Source organism: Nomia melanderi, unplaced genomic scaffold (assembly GCF_051020985.1).
Source record: "Nomia melanderi isolate GNS246 unplaced genomic scaffold, iyNomMela1 scaffold0850, whole genome shotgun sequence".
NCBI lineage: Eukaryota > Metazoa > Arthropoda > Insecta > Hymenoptera > Halictidae > Nomia > Nomia melanderi.
Window position 1 is genome coordinate 15001 of NW_027475964.1, and position 5000 is coordinate 20000.

The following is a 5000-nucleotide window of genomic DNA, read 5'->3' on the forward strand; positions in this document are numbered from 1 at the left end:
GTAAAAAAACGTTCGATCCGAAGAGGTGAACGACGGCGGGGATTTGACAGAGCTACGCAAGCAGTGTATGGTACGTAAACGACCCTCAGCCAGGCGTGGTCCAGGAATTGTATCCGTGGACCGCAATGTGCGTTCGAAATGTCGATGTTCATGTGTCCTGCAGTTCACACGTTGACGCGCAATTAGCTGCGTTCTTCATCGACCCACGAGCCAAGTGATCCACCGTTCAGGGTAATCGTATAAATTTTATATTTCACATATATAATTTTATTCTCATTTGTTCGACCTAATATCTCTCTTCTTTCAAAGAGAAGATAAAAGTTGATACCTGAATCTCCGACCAGCGCGCGAAGGAGATTCAGGCGTCGCCTTGGAGACGACACCGAAGCCTTTCGAGACGAAAAACGTTCAAGTAATATGTATATATTTCTCGACGTTCCGGGCGTATAGTGCATTCAAAAACCCGCGAAAGACGCAGAAGACTCGCACGCGTGGAAACGACGGGGATATATTTTGTATCCTACCCGATACTGAATCCATCGCGTGCAGTCGACCCTCGCGTTCTTCCGATCAGACGCATCTATTGTTGCGCGCATGTTTTCGCGTCGCATCGCGCGAAACGTTGCACGAATCGTACCGATCGATCGATTGAAAGCAAATAATGAAAAAAGACTTCACAGCTGGCTCTTTGCCGGTCATTCGTCCCATGTTATCTCTTGCCGCGAAATTGGCGCGCAAGAGTTGGGTGTCAGACGCGCGGCTTTAAAACGAGCTTCACGGCCGGTCCCTTCGTTACCGCTTTCGTTCTTTCTCTCGGAACGACCATGAACGAACACGACGAGCGACGCTACGGCATACACACGTCCACGGATTCGATTAAAAAAACAGACTTCACAGCTGGCTCTTTGCCGGTCATTCGTCCCATATTATCTCTTGCCGCGAAATTGGCGCGCAAGAGTTGGGTGTCAGACGCACGGCTTTAAAACGAGCTTCACGGCCGGTCCTCTCAATTCCGTGTACGGTACACGCAAGATGCGGGTTCCACTTCCAGACTACCCGGTCCCTTCTCTCTACGAGAATCGATAGTAGAAGAACGGCTCGAAAACGCGTCTCAGAGACTAGGGGAAAAGAAGCGGTATGCGAGCGAAACGAAAACGCATTATGGAAACGTCGCGAAACAATGTTCGACGGTTGCTCGGTTCCAATCGTGCGGCCGTTTCAATTTCTCGTGCGCTTCACCGTCCCTCCGTAACTCTGGCCGATCGCGTATACCGAAGAGCCGACACGCGCAAAAACCACAGGCATTGTATACTGTATATATATATGTTACAGTCACAGCCTTCGCGCGTTTTACTCTCCGACGCGGGGTTTCCACGACGAAAGAGAGACAGTTTCGTGGCGGGTGACTCGGCCGAATCGCTACGACGGGTATTTCTATTATAGAACGAATCATCGCCACCCTTTACCAGTGCCCCGACGAAGGAATCACAAGGTCATCTGGAGTTTACAATGCCAGCGACGGTAATTCCAACGAAGACCGATAAGTCAACTCATCGTTCTATTTCTCCCCGTACAGAAAAGCGAATCGACGCTAACGCACCTCGCGCAAGCACGAACGTTCTCTTCGCGTGGATCATCCCATCGTCGAAAGATGTAAAGACGCATTGGAGATCGTGGTCTCTGGCGGGCTCATTGCACGCCCCACTGCATATCTTTCCTCGAATCGAGAATGATTCGTCCACTAAGGCTGCGAAACTACGCGTCGAGGAAACTAGGGGAAAGAAGCGGGATGCGAGCGAACGACAATACATTATGGAAACGTCGCGAAACAATGTTCGGCGGTTGCTCGTTTCCTCCTGCGGACGTTTCATTGCTCGGGCGCTTCACGTCCCTCCGTAACCTTCGCGCGATCGCGTGCCCCGGAGAGCCGGCAACCGGTGAACCACAGGCGTATAAACTATAGTCTTCTATAGCAAGCCTTCGGCGGTTACTCTCCGACGCGGGGATTCCACGACGAGAGAGAATTTCGTGGCGGGTGACATCGGTCGAAACGCTACGACGGGTATTTCTATTATAGAACGAATCATCGCCACCCTTTACCAGTGCCCGACGAAGGAATCACAAGGTCATCTGGAGTTTACAATGCCAGCGACGGTAATTCCAACGAAGACCCGATAAGTCAACTCATCGTTCTATTTCTCCCCGTACAGACAAGCGAATCAACGCTATCGCACCTCACGCATGCACGAACGTTCTCTTCGCGTGAATCGTCCCATCGTCGAAAGATATAGCCGCTTGGAGATCGTGGCCCATCAAGTTCTTCCGTAACTCCTGCGCGATCGCGTACCCCGGAGAGCAGGCAACCGGTGAACCACAGGCGTATAAACTATAGTCTTCTATAGCAAGCCTTCGCGTTTACTCTACGACGCGGGGATTCCACGACGAGAGAGATTTTCGTGGCGGGTGACACGGCCGAATCGCTACGACGGGTATTTCTATTATAGAACGAATCATCGCCACCCTTTACCAGTGCCCGACGAAGGAATCACAAGGTCATCTGGAGTTTACAATGCCAGCGACGGTAATTCCAACGAAGACCCGATAAGTCAACTCATCGTTCTATTTCTCCCCGTACAGAAAAGCGAATCGGCGCTATCGCACCTCACGCAAGCAGGAATGATCTCTTCGCGTGGATCGTCCCATCGTCGAAAGATGTAAGACGTACAGAAATCGTGGTCCATCACGATTATTCGTAACTCTCCGAGTCGCGTATCTGAGAGTAGGACAAACGGAGAACCACAGGCATAAATAATACTATATGTTTCTTATATAGTTAGCCTTCGCGTTTTACTCTCCGACATGGGATTCCACGACGAGAGAGAGTTTCGTGGCGGGTGTCTCGGCCGAATCGCTACGACGGGTATTTCTATTATAGAACGAATCATCGCCACCCTTTACCAGTGCCCGACGAAGGAATCACAAGGTCATCTGGAGTTTACAATGCCAGCGACGGTAATTCCAACGAAGACCCGATAAGTCAACTCATCGTTCTATTTCTCCCCGTACAGAAAAGCGAATCGACGCTATCGCACCTCGCGCGAGCACGTAACTACTCTTCGCGTGGATCGTCCCATCGTCGAAAGATGTAAGACGCACGGAAATCGTGGCCCATCAACGTTTTTTTGTAACTCTGCCGATCGCGTATCACAGAGCCGAGACGCACATACCACAGGCGTATAATACCGTTTTCTTTCGTATGGTAAGCCTTCGCGTTTACTCTCGGCGCGGGGTTTCCACGTCGAGAGAGACATTCGTGGCGGGTGACATCGTCGAAACGCTACGACGGGTATTACTATTATAGAACGAATCATCGCCACCCTTTACCAGTGCCCGACGAAGGAATCACAAGGTCATCTGGAGTTTACAATGCCAGCGACGGTAATTCCAACGAAGACCCGATAAGTCAACTCAACGTTCTATTTCTCCCCGTACAGAAAAGCGAATCGACGCTGTTGCACCTCACGCAAGCACGAACGTTCTCTTCGCGTGGATCGTCCCATCGTCGAAAGATGTAAGACGCACGGAAATCGTGGCACATCACGTGTTTTCGGAACTCTGTCGACCGCGTATCTCAGAGACGACGCGCGCGAACCACTGGCATATACTATTATATATCGCGTTTTACCCTCCGACGCGGGGATTCCACGACGAGAGAGAGTTTCGTGAGCGGGTTGACTCGGAAGAAACGCTACGACGGGTATTTCTATTATAGAACGCATCATCGCCACCCTTTACCAGTGCCCGACGAAGGAATCACAAGGTCATCTGGAGTTTACAATGCCAGCGACGGTAATTCCAACGAAGACCCGATAAGTCAACTCAACGTTCTATTTCTCCCCGTACAGAAAAGCGAATCGACGCAATCGCACCATACGCGTGCACGTAAACAACTCTTCGCGTGGATCGTCCCATCGTCGAGAGACGTAAGTTTTCATAGTATGAATTCGCGTTTTACTCTCCGACGCGGGGATTCCACGACGAGAGAGAGTTTCGTGAGCGGGTTGACTCGGAAGAAACGCTACGACGGGTATTTCTATTATAGAACGCATCATCGCCACCCTTTACCAGTGCCCGACGAAGGAATCACAAGGTCATCTGGAGTTTACAATGCCAGCGACGGTAATCCAACGAAGACCCGATAAGTCAACTCAACGTTCTATTTCTCCCCGTACAGAAAAGCGAATCGACGCAATCGCACCATACGCGTGCACGTAAACAACTCTTCGCGTGGATCGTCCCATCGTCGAGAGACGTAAGTTTTCATAGTATGAATTCGCGTTTTACTCTCCGACGCGGGGATTCCACGACGAGAGAGAGTTTCGTGAGCGGGTTGACTCGGAAGAAACGCTACGACGGGTATTTCTATTATAGAACGCATCATCGCCACCCTTTACCAGTGCCCGACGAAGGAATCACAAGGTCATCTGGAGTTTACAATGCCAGCGACGGTAATTCCAACGAAGACCCGATAAGTCAACTCAACGTTCTATTACTCCCCGTACAGAAAAGCGAATCGACGCAATCGCACCATACGCGTGCACGTAACAACTCTTCGCGTGGATCGTCCCATCGTCGAGAGACGTAAGTTTCATAGTAAGCCTTCGGCGTTTTACTCTCCGACGCGGGGATTCCACGACGAGAGAGAGAGTTTCGTGAGCGGGTTGACTCGGAAGAAACGCTACGACGGGTATTTCTATTATAGAACGCATCATCGCCACCCTTTACCAGTGCCCGACGAAGGAATCACAAGGTCATCTGGAGTTTACAATGCCAGCGACGGTAATTCCAACGAAGACCCGATAAGTCAACTCAACGTTCTATTTCTCCCCGTACAGAAAAGCGAATCGACGCAATCGCACCATACGCGTACACGTAAACAACTCTTCGCGTGGATCGTCCCATCGTCGAGAGACGTAAGTTTTCATAGTATGAATTCGCGT

The 5000-nt window shown here is 50.6% G+C and overlaps 1 non-coding gene across 1 annotated transcript; it reads right to left on the reverse strand.

The window, feature by feature from the left end:
* Nucleotides 1-79: 79 nt before the first annotated feature.
* LOC143176791 (5.8S ribosomal RNA) lies at nt 80-234 on the reverse strand. The gene has a single exon (XR_013001298.1). It is a non-coding gene; the product is annotated as a 5.8S ribosomal RNA (ribosomal RNA).
* Between the last annotated feature and the right edge of the window lie 4766 nt (nt 235-5000).